The following is a 12,256-nucleotide window of genomic DNA, read 5'->3' as shown; positions in this document are numbered from 1 at the left end:
AATATCTCTGAGCTATAAAAAAAAGTTTTAAAATATTCTTCATTTACGTTTTGATCTAAAAATACACTCTTGCTCATCTGTTTGATCTAAACATATTCTTCCATTCATCTTTTTTGCTCACTTATATACTTCCTTCAATATCTTGATGCAGCACATTGTGTTCTTAGATATTTGATGAAAGATTGATGAGGTTTTGATCTTAACATGTCTGCTTCTTCTTGCAAATATTATTATTAGATGAGGTTACGAGTACCAAATCCTCGCTAGCTATTTAATCTTTTCATAACTCTTTCTCTCTTAAGCAAAGCCAAAAGATATAAAGGTACATTTAATATTTGCAATCACTTAATGAATTTAAAGCTCGAAGATATAAATAGAGAACATAATTAATGACATAAAAATAAAGTGTTTGTATAAATATCCAATCACATAACCAACAACATTAATTGGTTCTACAACCTAGCTAATAACTTATCTACTCATGTTTTCTAAGATAAAAACAATTAAAACATTTATGAAAGCTTACAAAAATAATGAAGAAGATGATAAAAGGAAGAAAAGAAAAGTGTAGAAGATGAGAAAGGGGTCTCTTGGATACGTGCACAAACAAATGGAAGTAAACGGGCTAAATGTTTATAAGAAAAAAATACCTAATTATACAAATATTTCTACTATATTTACTAATGTTTCATATAGTCTGAAATAATTAAATATTATCTCACTAATTTCATATCATATTTCAAGTTACATACGATATTTAGATACATATATTTCTGCTATCGGATACACTGAAATAGGGAGAAAGACGAGCAAGAGAAGGGGAGAGGGGAGCGAGAAAGGAAATCACACTAGATACATGTATTTGAGATATCAGATACATTCCAAAATATAGATACATAAGGAGAGAGGAGAGAGAGAAAGGGAGAGAGGTGAGCTAGATAGGAGAGAGGCGAGAGAAAGAGAGAGTCAGATACATGCAAATCTACTTGGATATAGTGTATCTACAATAAATTACACCTATCTGATATACATATATTTGATGTGCGAGATAGATATATCCAAAATCTAAATTCTGATAAGATTCATAACATTGAAAATTAGTGTAATAATTTACTTTTAAACTAATGAAATTTGTGTTGTTTGCCCATTTTTGTATTCGAATTGGGCTTCTAAAGAGAATGGAACTGGGCCACTAAAGACAACGGATATTTTTGACAAGTTTTTTGCACGGATTGCCCTTATTTTGGAGTATTTGTACGACTGACCCTAAATTTTGCCTAAGAGTCTGTTTGGATGGACTTATTTTAAGTAACTTATAAGTTGAAAATTGTTTATAAGTTTTAAAAAATAAGCAGGTGCAGCCCAACTTATTTTTCTTGACTTATAAGCTGTTTTCAACTTAGAAATTGCTTAAAATAAGTCCATTTAAACAAACCTAATTATTTATTGAGGCTTATTTTAAGCACAAAATGACTTTAAGTTGATCAGCCAAACACTTGAAAAATTAAAAACAACTTATAAGTAACTTATAAGCCAATCCAAACGGGCTCTAAGTCTATTTTTATCCTTTAGTGAGTTAACATTAGTTGTTCGAAATTTGCCACTTGGCAGAGTTAGGCCTCATGTATTTTTATTAAGATTAATACGTTTGAATCTGAATCTGAATCAATATTTAAGTATTAGGATGTGTATTAAAATTTAGATATCACATTTGAATATTAAGATGTAATTTCTAGATCTGAACATTGAATGATTAAGACTATTTATTCTCAATAATCCGAATGTGCATATGAAATTAAATACTATGTTGATAAAATATTATGAAAATCTCATTTCAATAAAACAATATTATTTAGAATATAGAAGCAAAAATAATTTAGTAATAGTATGTTATGATATCACTTCTTTCTCGGACTCTCTTATTTACATCTATTGGGAGATGAAAATACTATTACAACATCAATAATATATCTGATATAATCTCACAAATGGTGTTTGATGATCAAAGAGTCTAAATAAAATTAGCAGTTTAAAATAAAATTTTAATAAAAGAGCTCAAGTATATACATAATTTTAAATTTTACATAGTTATTGTTTTTAATCTTGATAAATATTTTTTCAAAACTATTTAAATTTAATTTCATGAATATGATTTCAAACTACTTCCAAGAGTACCGTTTAAGAATATTTCTTGACTAGAATTTTCTTAAAAAATCTTAGCTACCTCCACATTCTTTTAAATCACTTTTGAATTTTCACTAAATTATTTCATAGAGAAATATTAAAATACAATAAATATAACATGTGAACGTATACCATCAAAAGTAATGTAACAAAGATAATCAAGATAAAAAGATCAAGAACGAAGGGGAAAAAATCCTTCATATATTTAGAATGTAGATGCAAAAAATAATCTAGTAATTGTATGTTATGGTATCACTTTTTCTCCGCTACAACAACAGTATCTCTAGTATAACCTCATAAGCGGTGTTTGATGATCAGTGTCTCAATAAAATTAGTGGCCTAACTTCAAGTATATACATGTTGTATATTTTACATAGTTGTTATTTTTAATCTTGACCAATATTATTTCACTCAAAAACCTTGAGTTTTTGAAAAAAATAATACATCCAAAAAAATTATGAAAAAGAGAGTTCTTGACAAATATCAATACACCACAAAAATTATTAATATAAAAAATTACTAAGCAAAATGTTTGTAAAGATTATGAAAACTTACCAGTTCAAAAGAAAAAAAATTGATATTTGATTGAGAAAAGAGAAAAAACAATGTCGATAAAGAGAGACACGAAATTGCGCATGACTATTTTTTGTGTAGAATATAATAAAGCGTATTAAATGCGTTTGATTGTTGTTAAGACCCTCATATAGATATGATTCATTCAGATTTCTTCATATCCGTTAAGAAGCTTTTTTAGAAGAGAAACAAATGAATTTAATGAGCTGAATTTAAATGATTTAGGTTCAAATCTAAAAATCTAACACACTTAGTAGTAGGCTGATCTAAATTATTAAGATTCAAATGTTTATTAAATGCAAACAAATGAGACCTTAATTATTATGAAATTCTAATCTTTGCTTATAATTATCATACACTGTATAATTGTACATTGAATCAATATGAAAAGGAAATTTATATACATCACTTCTCATTTACTTTTACCCATAAATAATATGTGAAGTCAACTTGGAAACCTTGTAGCACATGTATCATAATTAATGAACCTCTTCCCCTCACAATTATTTATACTATCATCAGTTAAGATTGTCAACTAATCTGTTTAATTTAAAGATACATATCTAAGCTACTATCACAGGGAGACGAGTTAATATCTTAAAAGATGATTGATTATGAAAAATTATCTAGTAAAATTATTAAATTTTATTTTATATCAATAAAATTATCCAACTTAAAATTTTTATCTGTAAAAAATCCTTCAGTAACATTTATCATTAAAATAAATTTGGCATGACAAATTAAGTTACTTTTTATCCCATGTGTAATTATGAATCCCATAAATAAGAAAAATTATAGAGACCAACTATTTTATGCTCTAAAATCAGTTTATGTGACTGTCAAATTTGTCCCTTTTTTTATTTATATAAAAAATTAAATAATTTACATATTGAAGCAACTTGGTCGTCATGTAACTGGTTCCAGTTAAGCATAACGGCGGTTTTAAGCATATTTCAAAGCATTGAAAGTGTTTTTTAAATTAGGATTCAAATTTACTAATTTATCCTCCGTTTTATAAACTCATATGCTAAAAATGAAATTTCTCATAGTTCAGTGACCTTTCAAAATATTAATTCCCTGAAAATTATTAATTCTATGTATTTTTAGTTTTTTAGTGACTCGAACTCATGATCTATGATTGACGAAAGAAAATGCTTATTATCCGAGCAACCTCCTCTTGTCCCGAAGACTTAGGGGTCATTTGGTGTGATGAATAAAAGAAAATAGTCATGGGATAACTTTTTAGTACCTCTTTATTTTTTATTTGGTTACAAAGTATGAGATAACTTATCGCAGGATTAATAAATAGTATTGAGATAAGTTATCTCTTTTTCTTGATGGAATAACAATATCAGAATACCTTATCTCGGAATAAAATAATTAAATAACAAAAATATTCCTGAATTAACTTCATTATCACTTTTCATATCTTTCTACCATATTTATAAAGCCCGCTGAAAATTTTTGTTGCTCATCAAATGAAGTTTGATAAATTTCAAATAAATCAATAATTAGAATAATAAAATTATTCAACTACTTGCGTCCTATTTTACAATCAAAAATAATTTCTAGAACTTTGTTTCTCGTTATGATTGGTCAAAATATTATTTTTACAATAAGAAATACTATCAATTTTTCCAAATTTCAATCCAGTTTAGGCTATTATATTGGTGCAGTGTTTCTCCAATGTTGATTCATTTATTTTTGTTTATTTTTTTGCTTATGACAGTGAAGAAGAGAGGCTTCTCACTGGCCTCAATAGATTGCTCCAGTTTTATTCTGATGGATTGCAAACTTAAAAATAATTGAGATTCTTTTGATTTTGTTTTTAAGAGTGAATAATTAAAGCTCTATAAAAAATATATATATAAAAAGCTAAATAAGGTAGAGGTTAGTTTTGTAAATAAATAACTAATTTTTAGAAAGTATCCAATGCTTATTTGTTTTAATACAGCAAACCAAATAAGCAATAAAATTTAATTCAAACATAGTTAATCTCATTATAACTTATTTCGAACCAGACAAGTATATAAGGCTATCTCTGCTATCAAAATCATAAAACAGAGAGCTAAAATGGTGGAATCAACGATTCTTTCTCGAAAGATGATTAAGCCCTCCTCCTCAACCCCTTGTTCACTTAGACGTCACAATCTCTCTTTATTTGATCACATTATTACTCCAATTGCAGCTTTCTATTCTAAGCCTGCAAATCACAACAACAACAACATAAGCCAGATTCTTGAAAACTCCCTTTCAACAGTATAAACATCTTATTATCCTTTTGCTGGAAGGTTTATCGAGGAAAATAAGTTGTTATATGTTGATTGTAATGACACTGGTCTTGATTATTTGAATGTACGAATTAATTGTCCAATGAATGAAGTTCTTAAGCATCCCTATAATGATGCTATTGATGTAGTTTTCCCCAAAAATTTGCCTTGGAGTAGTTCCTTTTACTTGTGGCTCAATTAAGCCATTTTGATTTTGGTGGATTAGCAATCAGCACAAAATTGTTGAAGGATATAGTCTCTGTAAATTCCTAAATGATTGGGCATCTACAGCTCGAGATTTGAATTTCAAACCATCTACTCAATTTGACGCGGCTTCTTTCTTCCCAATATCAATTGATGATCCTCCCTATGTACCCGATTTTGTGCGTGAACCTCAACGATGCGTGTCCAAAAATGTACAATTTCTCGTCCTCTAGTTTGGACAGACTCAAGGACTCTGTTTCACAAGTGCAGAATCCAACTCGCGTTGAAGTTGCCACAGCACTACTTCATACATGTTTATCGAAGAAGGAGAATTTTAAACCAACTCTATTGTCTCATGTCATGAATTTACGCACACCAGTCACCACTAATGAATACCATTGGAAATATGTGTGGTTTCTTTAGCTATGCAGCTGAGACTGAAGATGAGGTACAAGTTCACCGTTTCGTTGCTAAACTACGTGAGGCTAAACAACATCTTCGAGAAAAGATGAAGGATCAAATAGCTGAACACGCGCTGGAATCAATGAAAGCTGCTGCAAACACATCGTATGAGAGAATGTTTTGCAGTAGCTTGTGCAATTTAGGATTATGTAACAGTGATTTCGGATGGGGGAAGCTCATAAGAGTAACGTTACCGACACATCCGATGAAAAACAATGTAATTTTCTTGGATGAGCCAAATGGAGAGGGGATAAATGCAATAATCACCTTGACAGAAGATGATATGTTAGGATTTCAACGTAACCAAGAGCTCCTGGAATTTACTTCTCCGGTTGTTACAAATTAATCCTTCGAGTTCTAAGATATATGGAAATTGTGTGTGTAATTGTTCTTTTTTTTAAAAAAAATTATTGTTATGACTTGCATGTAGCTTCAAGTATGTGAATTTTATTTCAAAAAGAAAAACTTGAAGAATCTATGTCATATTCAGATAAAACAATTATATGTCTCAACCCTCTCACTCCGAAACCTTTCACATAGAATTAAACAAAAGTAGTGTTATCCATCTTGTATTAAAATCACTAAACTAGAAACAGTAAAGATATAAGGAAAAAAAATAGTATCCGAGTCTACAAAATTTACTGTGTGTCCTTAAGGAATTTAATCCCCTCACTGTACTCGAGGTTATAGATTTTTATTTCCTCCCAAAATAAAAAGGATAGAACATTAAAAAAGTAGCGGTACCTCAAACTTCTTTAATTTCAGCGAACTCAGAAAGAAGCAACGTAATCACACAAAGACACAACTTTATTTGTAAGAAAATATATGCAGAAGAGGGAGAGAACTCGATGCAAAAAACTGAGAGAAGGCCTCTCTATTTATAACCAACAAGGGTGCGAAGTTTCTTTTCAAAAGAAAAGTGTCTGTTCGGAAGGAACATGTCTTTTCCGAATTTGCGAAGGAAAGCATCTATTCGGAAGGAATAGGTCCCTTTCGAATCCGCAAAATTTAAAATTCCGTTTATTAGTTAATTCGGTAATTATTTAATTCCGTAAATTAAATTAATTCAATTAATTCATGAATTTAATTAATTAATTATTTAATCAATAATTCCGAATTAATATTGAATTAATATTAATAAAAAGGAAATTAATTAATGAGATTGATAAATAAATTTTGTCTAAAAAATTATCAATCAATCACATCATTTGCCAAATCCAAAGCCGAAGCTGAGCCGAGCTGAGCCGAGCGACGACAAAGACAACGCGAGGGGCACCCTCTACTTAACCCTTTATGAGTTAAAGGAAGTGTTTTCTTATATACGAACAAAACATTTCCTTTCTTCTACCAATAAGGGGGATATGCCTTTTCATTTTCCCTTCATTTGGTGTTCCCCACATTTTCTTGTTTTCCAATTCTTCTTTTCCATTCACACTTTACTTAAACCCAACAATCCCCTACATGAATGAGGAATGACCATTGTTTAAAATATATGCATGAAAAAATGTGTGATTCGTAAGTAAGAATTAATTGCATTCAGATAAGTGGGTTTTTCTTTGAACTTTCCATAGTGAACATATATCGGATATACTCAGTCAATTGGTAGATTTGATATCTTTGAACCGTCGAGCTTTGGTGTATACCTAGACAACATAAGTCACATAATTAACCCTTTAACTATTTCTGGTTCTCATTGTTTTGTTCATTTCAGCCATGAATACTTCCTAGTTCTTAAATGCGTAGAGAATTGTCCTTACCAGATTCTCCTTGAAGCGGCTTAAACTTCACACTTACATAGGTGATATCTAAATGTGTTATCCCGTAAAAACACCATTTGATATGCCTTTTATCAAACTTAGATATTATTAAAAGGTCCTAATGCCTTATCCTTGTTACTGAACATTGTCGCATCATGAGAATGGATTATAAAAATTACTTTGAAAATGTTGAACCATCATCAATGACTTTGTTTGATCTCCTTGAACCTAAATCTTGGGATCTCCAGTCTTCTAGGTAGAGTTACCGCCACGATGATTTTTCCTCGGTCATAATCTCATTCCCTTTGATGATCTCTCAACTTTCTCTCTAGTTAGGCCTTTTGTACGTGAATCTGATACATTATCCTTTGAATTTACATAGTCAATTGTGATAATTCCACTAGAGAGTAGTTGCCTAACAGTATTATGTCTTCGTCGTATGTGACGAGACTTATTTTTATACATAACGCTCCCAACTCTTCCTATTGCAGCTTGACTATCACAATGTATGCATATAAGAGCCATTAGTTTGGGCATAAATGGAATATCTTCTAAGAAATTTCGAAGACATTCTACTTCTTCACCGGCCTTGTCTAAGGCTATAAACTCAGACTCCATTGCAGAGCGAGCTATACATATTTGTTTGGATGATTTCTAAGATAGTTCCTCCACCAATGGTGAAAATATATCCACTTGTGGACTTAGTTTCAGTTGACCCAATAATCCAATTTGCATCACTATATCCTTCAACAACTGTTGGATACTTATTATAGTGTAAAACAAAGTTTTTAGTGTGTTCTAAATACCCCAAAACTCGTTTCATTTCCATCCAATGATTTTGGTTGGGATTATTTGTGTATCGACTCAATTTACTTATAGCACAAGCTATGTCTGGCCGTGTACAGTTCATGATGTACATCAAACTTCCCAACACTCTTGCATAATTCAATTGAGCTTGACTTTCACCTTTATTCTTAGCAAGATCAAGGTTCACATCGTGTTTTTGCACTTTTGAAGTTTAAGTACTTGTATTTTTCAAGTACCTTTTGGATATAATGAGTTTGAGACAATGCTAGACCTTGAAAAGTTTTGTGAATTTTAATTTCCAATATCACATCAACAGCTCCTAAATCTTTCATATCAAATTTACTAAAAAGCATACGCTTAGTAGCATTTATGTTTGCAATGTCGTTACTCATTATTAACATATCATCCACATATAAAGAAATAATGATAACTTTGTTTGGAGTGTCTTTAATGTAAACACATTTATCACACTCATTAATCCTAAATCCATTTGTCAACATGGTTTGGTCAAACTTCGCATGTCATTTTTTGGGTGCTTGTTTTAGTCCATAAAGTGACTTAACAAGTTCGCAAACTTTATTTTCTTTACCAGGAACCACAAAGCCCTCGGGTTATTCCATGTAAATTTCTTTCCCCCAATTCTTTGTTTAAGAAAGCTTTTTTACATTCATTTGATGGATTTCAAGACCATATACTGCAGCTAGTGCAATTAACATCCGAATGGACGTAATCCTAGTTATAGGTGAGTATGTATCAAAATAATCAATGACTTCTTTCTGTCTAAATTCTTTGACGACAAGACTTGCCTTATATTTGTCAATAGATCCATCAACTTTTATTTTTCTTTTGAAAATCCATTTTGAACCCAAATGTTTGTTATGGAGGAAGATCAACCAATTTCCAAGTATGATTGCTCAAGATTGAATCAATCTCATTATTGACAGTCTCTTTCTAAAAAGATGAGTCCGCAGCGGACATAACTTTTTTGAATGTTTGAGGCTCATGTTCAAGAAGAAATATTACAAAATCAGATCCAAATGAAGCAGATGTCTTTTGACGTTTACTGCACCTTGGATTCTCTTTATTAGGTACATTTCCCTTTGGTTCTTCTCGAGGTCGTTTAGACCCTTCATTAGATATTTCAAATCTAATTTTATACAGATAGATATGTTCAAAAAATTTAGCATTATCTGATTCTATTATCGTATACTCATGAATATCCAGATGTTCAGACTTATGAACCAAAAATCAACATGCTTTACTATTTGTAGCATATCCAATGAAAACGGAGTCTACAGTCTTAGGTCCTATTGTGACCCTCTTAGGTTTAAGAATTTGGACTTTGGCTAGACACCCACACACTTTGAAATATTTTAAGTTTGGTTTTCTTCCTTTCCATTTCTCATATGGAATAGACTGTGTTTTGCTGTGGGGAACTCTATTGAGTATTCGATTTGCTATAAGGATGACTCCCCTCCACAAGTGTTGTGGTAAACCTAAACTTATAAGTAAGACATTCATCATTTCCTTTAAAGTTCAATTTTTCCTTTCTGCAATTCCATTTGATTGAGGTGAGTAAGGGGAAGTAGTTTGATAGATGATTCTATTTTTCAAACATATTTCTGCAAAAGAAGATTCATACTTTCCACCTCTATCATTTCTTATCATTTTTATCTTTTTATTCAACTGATTTTCAACTTCAGTTTTGTATTGTCTAAATGCTTCTATTGCTTCATCCTTACTATTCAATAAATAGACACACCAATATCTAGTGCAATTGTCAATAAAAGTTATAAATATTTTTCTCACCACGAGTTGGTATTGACTTTATATCACAAACGTCTATGTGAATCAATTCTAAGGGACTAAAATTCCTTTCAACAGATTTATAAGGATGCTTAATATACTTAGATTCAACACATACTTGATATTTTGATTTATTGCACTCAAAGTTAGGCAATACTTTTAAGTTGATCAATTTTTGCGAGGTTTTATAATTGACATGTTCTAAGCGTGAATGCCATAAATTATTTGACTCAAGTAAGTAAGAAGAAGTTTGAATGTTATTATTATCAAAAATTATTTCATTTCCTCCCATGATAAAATGGATAGAACATTAAAGAAGTAGTGGTACCTCAAATTTCTTTAAATCCAGCAAACTCAGAAAGCAGCAACTTAATCACACAAAGACACAATTTTGTTTGTAAGAAAATATATGCAGAAGAGGGAGAGAACTCGATGCAAAAAATTGAAAGAAGACCTCTCTATTTATAGCCAACAAGGGTGCGATGTTTCTTTTCAGAAGAGAAGTGTCTGTTCGGAAGGAACATGTCCTTTTTGAATCTGCAAAGGGAAACATATGTTCGGAGGGGAATCCGCGAAATTTAAAATTCCATTTATTAGTTAATTCGGTAATTATTTAATTCTTCAAATTTAATTAGTTCAATTAATCCACAAATTTAATTAATTAATTATTTAATCAATAATTCTGAATTAATATTAAGAAAAAAATAATAATTAATGAGATTGATAAATAAATTTTGTCTAAAAAATTATCAATCAATCACATTATTTGCCAAATCCAAATTCGAAACCAAGCCGAGCGAGCGACGACAACGGCGCAAGGGGCACCCTCTACTTAACCCTCTATGAGTTAAATGAAGTGTTTTCTTATATAAGGACAAAACATTTCCTTTCTTCTACAAATGAGGGAGAAATGACTTTTCATTTTCTCTTAATTTGGTGTTTCCCTACATTTTCTTATTTTTCAATTCTTCTTTTCCATTCTTTCCTATTCACACTTCACTTAAATCCAACAAGTAGTACTATACGTCACAATAGTCAATAGTTCAAAATATGTCAAAAATGTTTGGAAAAATTAAGGTCAAAGAACACACTCAAAGGTGTGATCTAGTGGTCAATGAGGTGGGTTGATGAGCACGATGAGGCCTTAGGTTCAAATTCTAGTAAAGATAAAATACTAGTGATTTCTTTCCATCTGTTCTCATCTTGGTAGATAGAGTCAATTGGTATGTGTTGCTTGTGAGAACCTGGGAGGCGGTATGTATTTCATGGAATTAGGCGAAGGACAATATATTAAGTGATTTCTTCTCCTCTGTACATATTGCTGGTAAACAAATGCAAGCAGATATCCTATAATTAGTTGAGATGACCCCAACTTGTCCGGACACCAGAATTATCTAAAAAAAGAAAGTTTAGCAACTAACTAACGAAACCAAATGAAATTGCAGAAAAACAAGGGGAAAATGAACAAAGGAATAAGACAGAAGAATACCAAAAATAAATTAGTTAAACAACTTAATAAGATTGATTATGAAGAACAAATTGATAGTTAAGATTTACTACCAACTATTTATCAAAATATATACTAACTATCAATTATTTCCCTTTTCTATTTGAATGATGATGATATTTGAGAACAACGGATAATTAAGATGTGTTTTGATAAATAACTGATGAAAGTTTAGGTTATAAACTTATATTGTTGATATTTCAGATATAAAACTCAAAAAATCAGAATACTTTAAATGTGTTTTTGATCATTAACTCTTTTATTTTAGGTTGAATAGGTTAAAAAGCTCCTAAATTCACCTTCGAAATTGTCATAAAATAGCTCAAGGAGGAATATGACATGATGTGTAACTAAACATCACGCTCTAAAAAAATTTCAAAGAGTTTCGAGTGATAGTACACATGAGAAAAGAAAATGAGTGAATAGGTTAACCTCCCCATCAAACCCTTCTCAACTATCATTGTATTGCAAATTTCATAACTAAACTATTAGGGTTTCCACATTTCATAAATCTATTGGGTTGGGTGGATTCTTTTCATCTCTCATAATGCTTCGTTATAAGTTTTTTTTTGATTCCTTATAGTTGTTTGAAGTCCATATAGTCTCGATTAAATTTGGATCGTGCACCACAACCTATGTTGATCGCTTTGTAATAAGTTATTCAAACCTGTGGATTCAACTACATG

The 12,256-nt window shown here is 30.6% G+C and overlaps 1 pseudogene; it reads left to right on the top strand.

The window, feature by feature from the left end:
* Nucleotides 1–4,830: 4,830 nt before the first annotated feature.
* On the top strand, nucleotides 4,831–6,059 carry LOC129889359 (acylsugar acyltransferase 3-like; annotated as a pseudogene).
* Nucleotides 6,060–12,256: the final 6,197 nt, after the last annotated feature.

This window comes from Solanum dulcamara, chromosome 1 (assembly GCF_947179165.1).
Source record: "Solanum dulcamara chromosome 1, daSolDulc1.2, whole genome shotgun sequence".
In the NCBI taxonomy this organism is placed as follows: Eukaryota; Viridiplantae; Streptophyta; class Magnoliopsida; order Solanales; family Solanaceae; genus Solanum; species Solanum dulcamara.
This window is presented reverse-complemented; position numbering and strand designations above follow the sequence as displayed.